The sequence below is a fragment of the Dasypus novemcinctus genome, chromosome 3 (genome assembly GCF_030445035.2).
Source record: "Dasypus novemcinctus isolate mDasNov1 chromosome 3, mDasNov1.1.hap2, whole genome shotgun sequence".
Taxonomy (NCBI): Eukaryota; Metazoa; Chordata; class Mammalia; order Cingulata; family Dasypodidae; genus Dasypus; species Dasypus novemcinctus.
The window spans coordinates 19,449,345-19,463,299 of NC_080675.1; the positions used below are offsets into that span (position 1 = coordinate 19,449,345).

Consider the following 13,955-nt stretch of genomic DNA (forward strand, 5'->3'; position numbering starts at 1 on the left):
TGGCTAGAGACTTTATTTCCCAGCCTCCCTTGTAGTTAAATGTGGCCATGCGAATAAGTTCTCCCCAATAAAATGGGAGCAGTAGTGATATGTACAATTAATGTGTTACTTCCATTAAAGGAAATCACTTGTTCTCTGTGTCCTCACTTTTCTCATTCCTATTGGTTGGAATGCATACATAGTAGCAAAGAAGCTTCCATAATATAAAGGGCAACATCCTAGAAGATAGCTGAGTAGTAAGACTGAAGAAACCCGGGTCCCTGTATGATCTTGTGGAATAGAGATACCTACCTGCCTTAGACTTTTAGAAGGATCTGGCTAGCATGTAGAGTGGAATAAAGATGCTTACCAGTCTTAGACTGTTAGGATCTGGCTAGCATATAGAGTGCATGAAATTAAGTTTTAAAAAATAACATGAGTGCCAGGATAGGGAATTGTGAATTTATACTATAGGTAATGAAGACTGAAGGGAGGATTTTAAGTCGGCGGCTCTATCATCATAGAAGCTTATCAGAAGTGAGCAGTGCAGTATGGAAGATGGATTGGAGAGCTGAAATCTGAGCTCATTTGAGAGCCCACTGAAATAATTTTGAAGTCATGTGAGAACCCAATCTAGATTAGTGGTAATAGGAATGGTGTGGAGAGGTCGAATTTAAGAGATACTGAGGCAAGTATTTTAGGAGGAGGTAGCCTTGAACATGTGTATGGCGGAGGTTGAGAAGTCAGAGAAGGAGGAACCAGCAGTGCAAAAGGGGGAGAGGAACTCATTGATAGATTCAGGTTCTACATGAGAAGGGAGATGAAGGATTGAGGACATAAGTAATATTCTGCACATGTTTTTCTCATGTTATGTTTTAGTTCTTGGGTACATCATTAGTAAAAGCTCAAGTTATGGAATTAGGCAGACACAGTTGTGTGCTAGCTGTCCCATACGAGCTCATCAAGTAATTGTTAAATTTTTAAAAAAATATTTATTTATTTAATTCCCCCCCCCCCCCCGTCCCCCAGTTGTCTGTTCTCTGTGTCTATTTGCTGCATCTTGTTTCTTTGTTCGCTTCTGTTGTCGTCAGCAGCACGGGAAGTGGGGGCGGCGCCATTCCTGGGCAGGCTGCACTTTCTTTCGCGCTGGGCAGCTCTCCTTACGGGGTGCACTCCTTGCGCATGGGGCTCCCCTACGCGGGGGACACCCCTGCGTGGCGCGGCACTCCTTGCGCGCATCAGCACTGCGCATAGGCCAGCTCCACACGGAGCAAGGAGGCCCGGGGTTTGAACTGCGGACCTCCCATGTGGTAGACGAATGCCCTAACCACTGGGCCAAGTCCGTTTCCCAGTAATTGTTAAATTTGCAGGAACTTGGAAATCCAGTTACCAAATGCACTCCTTAATAAAAATTAAATTATATAAACTTTTATAATTAAGCAAATTACATTAAAATGAAATGTAAGAAGTACTCAAAACTCATAATTTCTTAATTCTTTTACAACATTTTGCTATTACCTATTCTTCAGGTGATTTGTGTTTATTTTATCAGTATGAGGGAAATTCTATATAATTGTGTACTACTGTGCATCTCTTCCTAAAACTGAAGCTAGCGATGTCATGTTGGTAGCTTGAAATTCACCATGTGGGAGTAGTTACACCCCAGAAATTGCCAAATGCTATAAATCAGGTCTTGATTTATTTTATTGAATAAATAAATAAATAAATCTCTAGAGATTGGCAAACTATGGGCTGTGGACCTGCCACCTGTTTTTGAAAATAAAGTTCTATTGGAACCCAGCCACATCCATTTGTAACATATATTGTTTGTGGTGGCATCCTTGCTACAAAGGCAGAGTTGAACAATTGCAACAGAGACTGTGTGGTACATTTGTCCCTTTTAGAAAAGTTCACTGTCCCCTGGTTTAGACTTAAGAAAGTGATGGAGAAAATGTTAATAATGGAATTAAACTTAAAAGTGGATTGTGTTTAATGACTGTTACATTGTGAACAGCACAAGATGTTGAGAAAATATTCTTTCAGTATTTGAAAACTATTATCCTGTTCAGCAAAGACGTTGCTCATGTTGACAAAAGTTCTGATATATGCCTTTGTCCTTCACTCTCATTTTACTGCTAGATATCTAAGTGAAGATATTAATGAACATTCTCATTGGAATTGCACTTGATCATCAGTGTAACCATTGGTTGGTTATGGATAAAGAGTTTAGCAAAAATCAAAGGCAACATTTCTGTGAGAATCATTTGGCTATATGGAGTTCACAATAAATAATATTGTCAGTCCACAAATTGCATGATTCCGTTTATGTGAAATGTCCAGAATAGTCAAATCTATGGAGACAGAAAGTAAATAAGTGGTTGTCTGGGTGGGAGGAGGAAGTAGGAATGGGGAATGAATGCTAAAGCATATAGGGTTTCTTTTGGGGGAACTGAAAATGTTCTAAAATTATACTTTGGTGATGGACATGTAACACTGAGTAAACTAAAAACCACCAAACTTTACATTTTAAATAAGTGAATTTTATGGTATGCAAAATATATCTCAGTAAAGTTGTAACAAATTTATTTGTAAGGTGTGGTACACATATCCTTTATAATTTATATTAAAGAAAATTTATAAAATGCCTAGTTATTTTTTGGAGAGCCAGTGGTTAAACATGAATCATTGCACCACTGGACAGATCTGGGTTTAAATTACTAGCAGTTTAGGTAAGTCTTGTAACCTCTCTGAACTTCAGTTTCCATATTTGGATTCTGTTGTAAAAAGTTGCTACTAATATTGTCACGACAAGGAGCCAGCAAATTTCTTCTGTAAAGAGCCGGAGAGTAAATATCTTTGGCTTTGCAGGCATATGATCTCTGTCACAACTCTGTTATTATAGAATGAAAGCAGCCATAGACAATCTGTAAATGAATGTGTGTGGCTGTTTTCCAATAAAACTTTATTTAAAACACAGGTGGCAGGCAGGTTTGGCTCATGAATTATAGTTATTTGAATCCTGCATCCAAGCATACATTGCTTGAAGGTGGAAACTGTTCCGATATTGATGTCTTAGTTTCCTAGGGCTGCTGTAACAAAATACCACAAACTAGGTGGCTTCAAACAACACATTTATTGCCTCACAGTTCTGGAGGAGAGAAGTTCAAAATTAAGACACCAGTAGGGCCCCACTCCCTCTGAAGTCTGTAGGGGAGAATCCTTTCTTGCCTCATCTGGCTCTGGTGTTTGCTGTCAATCCTCAGTGTTCCTTGGCTTGGAGATGCATTATCCAATCTCCGTCTCTACCTTCACATGGCTTTCTTCTATCTGTGTCTTGTCTCTGTGTCCAAATTTCCTTCTTATGGGGACACTGGTCATATTAGATTACTATCACATTGGACAGTAATCCTAATTCAGTTTGGGATCATCTTAACTGATCACACCTTCAGAGATGCTATTTCCACTTTGGATCACATGCATAGTGTCTGGGACTTGACATAACTTTTGGGGGAGACACAATCCAACTCCTAACAGCTGATGAAACTTGTATCCTCAGAACACGCACAGTTCCCTCACACAGCCAGAGATCAATAAGTAGGTGCTGAGTTGCAAATACAAAACAGCCACAAAAATGAATGAACAAATGCTACTTGCAACAATACAGCTAGTACTCACAAACATAATGTTGAGCAAAAGAAGCCAGAGACAAAAAATGCTCACTGCATGAATAAATTTCTATAAAGTTCAAAAACAGGAAAAACTGGACACCTACTTCCAGCCATGATGGGATAGCAGAGATTGAATTTACCCTCCCCAGTCCCCCCACCTTTGACAACTAAAAGAGCTGGCAAAATACAGGATTCAATGACTTTATTACATTGGGAAACAGGCAGCACTGGACTGTTATCCCTGAGGGAAGGAAATAAATGAGGTGCACCCTATGATTGTCCAAGTTTTCTGCCTAGCTGTACTTTTCATATTGCAGCTCAGGAAAGAGGATCCAAACACAGACTGGCAGTCTTGCCAACTGAGTTAACAATGATGATAAGGAAAGTGATGACCAGGATCTAGAATCTATGAACATTGACTCTCTGCCTCCCCCCTACATAGAGTCACATAAGAAATCAGTACTTCGTTCCTCTTTATGGCCAAATAATATTTCTCTGTATAAATATACCACATTTTCTTTATCAATTTATCAGTTGAAGGACATTTGGATTGTTTCCACTTTTGGCTATAATGAATAATATTGCTGTGAACATTCTTGTACAAGTTTTTCTGTAGAAACTTGACTTTATTTCTTTTGGGCATATACCTAGAGTGGAGTTCCCGAGTCAAAGGTTTACTCTATGTTTAATATAAGGGACTCCACCAATTTACATGCCCACCAGCAAAGTATGAGAGTTCCAATTACCCCATATCCTTGCCAATACTTGTTACTGTCTGTCTAATTATAGCTGTTCTGTGGGTGGGAAGTGGTCTTTTATTATGGATTTAAGTCACATTAGTCTGATGCATAATGATGTTGGGCATCGTTCATGTACTCTTTAGCCATCTGTATATCTTCTTTGGGCTACCATCTGTTTTTGTAAATAAAGATTTATTGGAATAAAGCCATGTCTTTTCAATTATACATTGTTTGTGGCTGCTTTTGCAACAGCAAAATTGAATAATTGCAACTATTCTGTACCTGGTCCGCCAAGGGTAAATTATTTCTGGGTGGGTTTTTACAGAAAAATTTTGCTTACTTCTGCCCTAAACCCTAGCCCTCAGCTATTCTAAGACTTAAAACAAACAACAACAACAAAAGGCAGACAATACAAGCATTGAGGAGGATGTGTAGTACCGTTACATAATATGAAAAGGATGCACATTAAAACCATCGTGCTAATTGAAAGAAGCCAGACACAAAGGGTCACATATTGCATGATTTTATTTATATGAAACACCCAGAATAGGCAAAGCTATAGAGACAGAAAGTAGATTAATGGTTACTACTGACTAGGGGCAGAGGGAATATTGTATTGCTAATGAATATGGAATTTCTTTTGGGATGATAAAAGTGCTCTGAAATTAGACAGTGGTGTTGGTTGTACAATTTTGTGTATATGGTAAAAACCACTGAATTGTGCATTTTAAAGTGTTTAGATTTATGGTATGTGAGGACTCTCTCAAAAAACCTGCTAAAACAACACCATTCACTTATTAGCTCACAGTTTCATAGACCAGAAGCCTAGCATGGTGGAGCTGAGTTGTCTGTTCAAGCTGAAAGCAAGATGTAGTATGGTTGTGTTCTCATCTGAAGTTCAGAGTCCTCTCTCAAGCTTATTCAGAATTCAGTTCCTTGTAGTTGTAGGACTGAGATCCCTATTAATTTGCTGGCTATTGCAGGGTCCCCTTCCATCTTCAGGCCAGCAGTTGTACATTGAATACTTCTTTTGCTTCAGATCTCTGATTTCTCCTTCTGCTAGAAGCTGGAGAAAACTCTCTGCTTGCGAAGGGTACACACAGTTAATTTCCATACACTGGGCATACACAGTTAATTTCTATTTTATGGCCAATTAACTTGGTATGTGGGATTTTAGTTACAGACATCTCTTGGAGATATTGTGGGTTCTGTTCCAGACCTCCACAATAAAGCAAACAGAACAATAAATCAAGTTACACAAACGTTTTGGTTTCCCAGTGCATATGAAAGTTATGTTTATACTATAGTACAGTCTATTAAATGTACCGTAGTATTTTGCTTAAAAAATATTTCCCTACTTAAAAAGTATTTTATTGCTAAAAAATTCTAACAATCATTGGAGTCTTCAGTGAGTTGTAATCTTTATGCTGATGGAGATTATTGTCTTTGTGTTGAAGGCTGCCAACTGATCAGGGCAGGGGTTGCTGAAGCTTGAGGTACCTGTGGCAATTTCTTAAAAGAGGACTGCAATGAAGTTTGCCACATAGATTGACTCTTCCTTTCATGAAAGATTTCTCTGTGGCCTGTGATACTGTTTGATAGCATTTTACTCACAGTAGAACTTCTTCCAAAATTGGGGTCAGTTCTCTCAAACCCTGCTGCTGCTTTATCAACTAAACTTATGTAATATTCTCAATATTATGTTGTCATTTCATAGCATTTTCACCAGGAATAGATTCCATTTCAAGAAACTAATTTCCTTGCCATACATAAGAAGCAACTCCTCATCTGTTCAAGTTATATCATGAGATTGCAGCAAATCAGTCACATCTTCAAGCTCTGTTTGTAATTCTAGTTCTCTTGCTATTTCTGCCACATCTGCAGTTACTTCCGCTACCAAAGTTTTGAACTCCTCAAAGTCATCCATGAGGTTTGGAGTCAACTTATTCCAAACTCTTTTTTTTTACAAAGATTTATTTTTTAAATTTATTTCTTTCCCTCTTCCCCTTCCCGCACTGCCCCCCCCCCCCAATTGTCTGCTCTCTGTGTCCATTCATCTGTGTTTCTTTTTGTTGCATCATCTTGTGTCAGCTCTCCTGTGTGCGGCACCATTCTTGGGGAGGCTGCACTTTCTTTCATGCTGGGTGGCTCTCCTTATGGGGCGCACTCCTTGCGGGTGGGGCTCCTCCACGCGGGGACACCCCTGCATGGCACGGCACTCCTTGCGTGCATCAACACTGTGCATGGCCGGCTCCACACGGGTCAAGGAGGCCCGGGGTTTGAACCACAGACCTCCCATGTGGTAGGCGGACACCCTATCCATTGGGCCAAGTCCGTTTCCCCCAAACTCTTTTTAATGTCACTACTTTGATCTCCTCCCATAAATCACAAATGTTCTTAATAGTATCTACAATGAAGAATCCTTTCCAGAAGGCTTTCAATTTGCCCAGATCCACCAGAGGAATCACTATCTATAGAAGTTATAGCCTTATAAAATGTATTTCTTAAATAATAAGACTTGAAAGTTGTCAAAATTATTCCTTGATCCATGGGTTGCAGAATGGATGTTGTGTTAGCAGGCACAAAAATAACAGTAATCTCATTGTACATCTCCATCAGAGTTCCTACATGACCAGATGCATTGTCAATGGGCAATTATATTTTGAAAGGCACCTAGTTAATGAGCATTAGGTCCCAATAGTGGGCTTAAAATATTCAGTAAAACATGTTGTAAGCAGATGTGCTATCATCCAAACCTTGTTGTTCCACTTACATAACACAGGAAGAATAGACTTACCATTATTCTTAAGGTACCTAGGAATTTTGAACAGTAAATAAGCATCGGCTTCAACTTAAAGGCACCAACTTCACTAGCTGTTAAGAAAAAAGTTAGCCCATCCTTTGAGGCTTGGAAGCCAGGCATTGACTTCTCCTCTCTGGCTATAAAAGTCCTAGATGGCATCACCTTCCAATAGAAGGCTGTTTTATCTACACTCAAAATCTGTTGTTTAACAAAGAGGTCAACTCAGACCAACAGAATATCTTAGCTTACATGTGGTATCAGATGTTAAAAACTGCATTTTGACCTTCAATAAAAGGGGGAAATGGAAAGGACAAATGAGTTTATATGGCTACGAGTCTCCAAAAAAGAGCCGGGAGGTCATCAGGGGGTGATGCTTATGCATGCCTCAGCAGGGTACCAGAGACAGCCAAGGTAGATGGAAACCCAGGTGCTGGTTCTCCTGAGGGCTGCAGCGACCCACAGGTTCTATGGTCAGGGCAGATGGCACTGGAGTTCAGGGCCATGTCAGTTGGCCCTACTTTGGAGTTTGTGTTCCTGAGTGTGATGGAGTTGGACTCAGATATAACCTTTCAACACATGCCTCTTCTGTTACTTTTAGCGGACCTGTGGTTGGCATTTGGGTTGGTGTATACTCAGGAGACCTGAATCTCTGAACTGTCCATGTGATGGCCAGGCCCTGGGCCTCAGCAGACTTGCAGCTCCTACCCTCTGGTTTCTTGGACTTACCCTGGCCAGCTGACAGGGAGGTGAAGAGGGTCAATCACCACACCAGAGAGCCAAGAGTGCCTACAGCTCTAAGCAGGAGAATTGCATCCATCATCCATGTGGAATCTAAGCCTCCTCTTGATATAGAGGGGGACTGGACATAGCCATCCCAGGTCCACAAGATGGAGGAATAGAGTATGGATTAGAGTGGACTTACTGGTGTTCTGCTGGGGAACTATTGTGATTAGTAAGGGAAGAAATTGTAATAGTGATGTGGAGAGGGTGGCCACGGTGGCTGCTGATGTTTGGGAGAGGGAAGAAGAGATGTGGTGTGGGGGCATTTTCAGGATTTAGAGTTGTCCTAAGTGGTGCTGCAGGGACAGATGCTGGATGTTGTGTGTCCTGTCATGGCCCAGGGGTGGACTGGGGGAGAGTGTGGACTACAATGTGGACCACTGTCCATGTGCTGCAGCGGTTCTCCAGAATGTATTCACCAGGTGCAGTGGATGTGCCACAATGATGGAAGAGTTTGTTGATGTGGGAGGGGTGGCGTGGGGGTTATAAGGGGACCTCATATTTTTTGAATATAACATTTAAAAGAAAATAAAGAAAAAAGAAATTCAAAATAAGTAGGCTGAGGACATTCAAAGTGATATGAGAAGATATATGTATGTTTTTTTACTCAAAAAGAATAAAAATTTAAAAACAAAACAAAAGAAATCTGTTGTTTAGTGTATCCACCTTCATCAGTCATGTCAGCTAGATTTTCTGAATAACTACTGTAGCTTCTACATCAGCATTTGCTCCTTCACTTTGCACTTTTATGTTATGGAGATGGTTTCTTCCCTTAAACCTAATGAACCAACCACTGCTAGCTTCAAACTTTTCTTCTGCACCTTCCTCACCTCTCTCAGCCTTCATAGAATTGAAGAGAGTTAGGGCCTTACACTGAACTAGGCTTTGGCTTAAGGCAATGTTGTGACTGGTTTCATTTTCTATCTAGACCACCAAAACTTTCCCCATATCAACAATAAGGCTATTTTGCTTTCTTATCGTTCGTGTGTTCAGTGGAGTAGCACTTTTACTTTTTCCTGCAAGAAGTTTTCCATTGCTTTCACAGCTTGGCTAACTGTTTGGTGGAAGTGGACTAGCTTGCAGCCTATTTTGGCTTTTGACATTCCTTCCTTACTAAGCTTAATCACGTCTACCTTTTTGATTTAAAATGAGAAACGTGTGACTTTTCCTTTCACTTGCATGCTGAGAGACCACTGTACCATTATTAATTGGCTAATTTCAATATTTTTGTGTCTCAGGGAAATAGGGAGGCCCAAGGAGAGGGAGAAAGAGCAGGGAACAGCCAGTCTGTGGAACAATCAGAGACAGTCAACATTTACTGACTAAGTCTGCCATCTTACATGGTCAGAGCCCATGGAGTCCCAGAACAATTACAATAGTAACATCAAAGATCACAAGTCACAGCTCGCCATCACAGATGTAGTAATAATGAAAAAGTTTGAAATATTGTGAGAATTACTAAAATGTGACAGAATCATAAAGTGAGCACATGCTGTTAGAAAAATGATACTGATGACTTGCTCAAGGCAAAGTTGGGAAAACCTTCCTTCAATTTGTAAAAATCAGTATCTACAAAGAGCAATGAAGCAAAACACAATAAAGTGAGGTTTTCCTATATTTCTATAAAATTCCCACATGGCAGTATCTAGATTAGTGTTTGGTTTAATAACTAATGGATGGGAATCTTGGAAGTGGGGGAAGAATTGTTAGAATTCTGTCCACCCCAGTCTGCATTGGTGGTTGTTCTCTTTTGAGGAGATTCAGCTCAAAGTGCCATGTGGCCAAGGTTCTGTCCAATATTTTGACCTCTCTAACTGGGCTTCAGGACCATCTCTTATGAAATGTTCACATGAAGGTCTGAAGTTATTTTGCTTCAACCATGCCCACTCAGGGTCAGGGTCAGATGTTAAGACCGAGCAGGAGAAATGCCTCCTTACTTGGGTCCTGTAAAGGGCTATGATTATGGGAACTTGAGGCAGCCAGGCCTGCAGGGATTGCAGTTATCCTGGAGTTTCTCCACTGGCAAAGGCAGAGGTGGTGAGGAGTAACGTCCAGTCGTGTCAATGCTCTTTGCCTGGGTCTTCTGAGTGTCATCCTCGGTGGCTCCGAAATCACCTTTCCCAATTTTCCCCGATTCAGGCTGGTGAAAATCCCAGGCTTGGTCCTTTATGGTATTAATTGCTCACTGTGGCATGGGGGTGGTTGTTTGGCGAGGGGGCATTTACTTATGATGAAGAGGGGAGGTCTACTTAGGATAAGAAGTCATGCGGAAAGAGAAAAAAGAAAGAAAATTTCCCAGTACAGGATTGTACAAGATTGTCTATGTGCTCTGTGTTTTTTCCTCAAACAATTCACTAAAAAGATGCATGCCAGCCAAGCACAGTGAATACAATGAAATGAAGAACCTGAGTTCAGGTATCCTCATGTGCCTCATCTATGACAGTGTAAAGGGACTATTTTCTTTTACTTTGTTCACATGGAGTCAAAATACAGACATTTCCTCCTATTTATGACTAATAGGGAATTCCATTATTCATGGGCTAGAAAAGCCCCTAATTCTGAAGAGGAAATTTTGAAAATGAGGTGACCTTCAATCCTCACAAGCTGGGAGCCCGAGAAAGATGATTAATGACAAACGGCTGCTCTCTAGGGCCTCACTCTCAAAGCTTAATCCTTCCAAATGGATACGAAACAGGCCTCGTGCAATCAGGGCAAGGCTCCTGGTCAATATTTTCTTATTCAGTATAATCACATTTCTAGAATGTGCTACAGGAAGGATCTGTCACTTTGCATTGAGTTAACACTGTGACTTATATGGACACTGTCATTTAACTCAGTTGCTGAGGTCCAGTCGTTCTCAGGCATAATTTAGTCCATTTAGAGTTAAGAGAATGAATAATTATGAAATGTCCTATTTGGGATTGTCGGAGGCAAGAAAGAACTATGGTGTCAGATAGCTCACCAGGAGCTACAGGAGCCGACGGCTGAGATTAGGACAGGCCTTGGAACTCTGCAATGCCATGTGAATGCTTACGAAGACTTGGACGTGTAGAATGCTGCATAGTTTACAGAGCACTCGCAGTTACAGTCTCTCTTGCTTCTTAGGACAATCCTATAAGGTAGGCATTGTAATTATTACCACTGCTTATAAGTGACGATACTGAGGATCCGAGGCAGTGTCCCACTCAAAGCCACTGTCCGGTACCTGATAGAGTGGGACAAAAAGCTGAACATACGACAGTTAGGGATTCCATTTACAGTGTCCCGAGTGTGGAACAGGCCCTTTACACGTATTATCATTAACTCTTGTGGGAACCCTTCGAGGTATGGTATCCCAGTGACCTTTTTAAGACTCACTTAAGGTCAAATAACTAGTAATGGCAGTGCTTGGATTCCAGGCTCTGGCCTGAGTTTAAACTTCTGCTCTGTACGCTATGGTCCAGAACCATGTTGCTGTCCAAAATGTTTCTAACAGTGTTAAGGGGGAGCCCCCAACCCGCTTGGGTTGCTCCTTCTTTCTAGGTCTCCTAGATAACTGTTGACTCAGTTTGAACTCACCATGCTAACTTGCAAGCAATTATTAACAATAGGCAAAATATTGTCTGAAACATAGAAAAAGCTCAGTGTTTGCTTAACGAACAGTAATAACCTTTTAACATTTGACTGCACTTAAAATTTACAAAGTATTTTCACATAGATTCTTATTAGATCATTAAAAAAAAATTGAGTTTGCTTTAAGTGTGTCCTTGCCTTTAAAAAAAATTTTTTTATCATGTCACCCCCAGCCAGATAGTAGGCTTCTAGAAGGTAATGAATAGGTCATACCATCTTTTCTTTCCTCTTGTACAATACTGGTTCTTCAGTGCGTTCCACTGGGTGGAGACTTAAGGTCTTGAAATAATCACCCTTGTCATCTTCAAAATGTTTATAAAGAATGAACTGGTTAATCTATACATAAAAAGCAAGACTAGAACTCTCCATTTTACTTCCCAAATCGTTGATGGCATTGCTAACATCTCCTGAACTTTGCTGTGAACCACTTGATGTTCTTTCCCCCCTTTAATACACCATGAGGTGACACTATCATCCCCTTTACTATCAGACCCAAGGGTAGAGTGGGATCCACACAGATGTGTAGTGCTCCATAGTTCCTGGCGGTCAGGAAGATGAGCAAGTCCTACCAGAACAATCACATGGGCTAGGACCGTCCTCCAAGATCCTAGATGTGTCCTAGCTGTGTTCTCATCCATCACGGGGTTTTGCCATCTTGCACTATCACGACATTCCTTACTGGTTTTAACATGTCCATTTTTATTTTCTCCAGTATTAGTTTTCACTATGCTTTTCTCTTGTATTGATTCTCTAGGGAGCTTATTCAAAGTTAAGATAAGTAAACCTAAATTGACATGCTCAGATATTTGATGATATGCAAAATGTCTGTGGCAATACCATTGAGTGAAAATAGCAGATAAAAATATGTTCATGTCCAAACCTCCCCCTTTGGCAGGTCCAAACTGTCCTCCTTTCCAAATTCCAGCTCACATGGGGGAATCATTAGGAAGCATTTTTCAGTCCCAAACACAGGAACTGGTCTCTCCCTCCAGGCTTCTGGGGCTCTTTGCTTGTGCCTCTATCAGAAAACCCAGCATCTTATTGACTTCTGTACCCCCCCACAGGCCCAGGACAGGACCCAGCACATAATAGGTATTTAAGAAACAACCTGCTGGACTGCACTGAATGCCAGTTAATTAAACCAATGTTTTTCCTTTGCAGGAGCTGGCTGGGAAATATCTTCATTTGCTGAGCAGAGGAACAGCCTGAGGGAAACAGACACCAAGAGTTTAACAAGATCCCAGACAATCATTAAGAGATTCAAAATAAATAAGTTTGTTTATCTGATCTTTTTTGGATATCGTGTGTGTGAGAAACCTATTTCAGGAAACATTTAAAGCTGCCTAATACTTACAGATGTTAAAATGAATGCTAAGTGGCTTTCCTGATTTATAGATATACTTTGATGTTTTAATCAGTATGGGAAGAGGTTAGGAAGTCTGGAATATCATGTGGGGTGATTATTTAAATCGCTTTTTGTGGGAGGACAAATGGTGCAAAAAGCAAGTCTGCCATGAAAATGAACCGAGATTACTTAAAACTCGGCTGCACTTTAAAATGCATGGAATGCACATCTACATTTCTTTTTGCCCTGACAATTTAATTTAAAATGAATCTGCTAAGAATATTTAGGCTTATGGCACAGCAAACTGAACAGCTGTGTGGAAGTATTCTCATTTTAGGGAATTCTCTTTCTCCTCACCAACATTCTAAACAAATGGAATTTATGAAACCCTAAAGCTAAAAATGTACCTCACTCAAGTCCCTTTTCTAGTCTGGCTGCCTGTGCAAACCTGAAACCACATCAAGCTAGGTGGTAGCTGATCTTTCCTTAATAGATATAGTGTGTGTGTGTGTGGGGGAGGGGGGCAGTCCAACACACCTGTGGGTGGTCTAGAGCATTCTGCATTTTACTACCTTATAGTTGAAATGTCCTTTTTCTTTAAAACCCTACTTTGTTGCTAAAGCACATCTCTTTTTAAAAAATCCTTGTGTGTTATGCATGGTAGGAGCCCAATAAAAGTTTTTTTTAAACAAATCTATTTTATTGATAGATATTAGTAAGGTATAAATCCATCCAAAGTGTACAATCAATGGTATTCGGTATAATCACATTGTTGTGCACTGATCAATCATTTTTAGAGCATTTTCATTATTCTAGTAATAATAACAATACAACCACCCAACCAAACAAAACTCATCACCTTGCAATTTATTCTTCCCCCATTGCACATAGAAGCTGTTCTATTTCATTCTCTCTAGTTTATATTTATATTTTGTAAAAACAGTCTTATATATGCAATATCATATTTGTATTTTACATGAGGTTTCTCTATGTTATACAGTCCCATGCCACACTTCTTAGCTTTCCTT

The 13,955-nt window shown here is 40.3% G+C and overlaps 1 protein-coding gene across 1 annotated transcript in view; it reads left to right on the forward strand.

Annotated features, from left to right (window-relative positions):
* The window catches only part of KCNK10 (potassium two pore domain channel subfamily K member 10), a 201,318-nt gene extending 188,449 nt beyond the window's left edge, over nt 1-12,869 (forward strand). Inside the window, exon 8 of the transcript XR_011648283.1 lies at nt 12,744-12,869. The gene's annotated coding sequence lies outside the window, so the exon portion shown is untranslated. The remainder of the gene's footprint in view (nt 1-12,743) is intronic.
* The last annotated feature ends 1,086 nt before the right edge of the window (nt 12,870-13,955 follow it).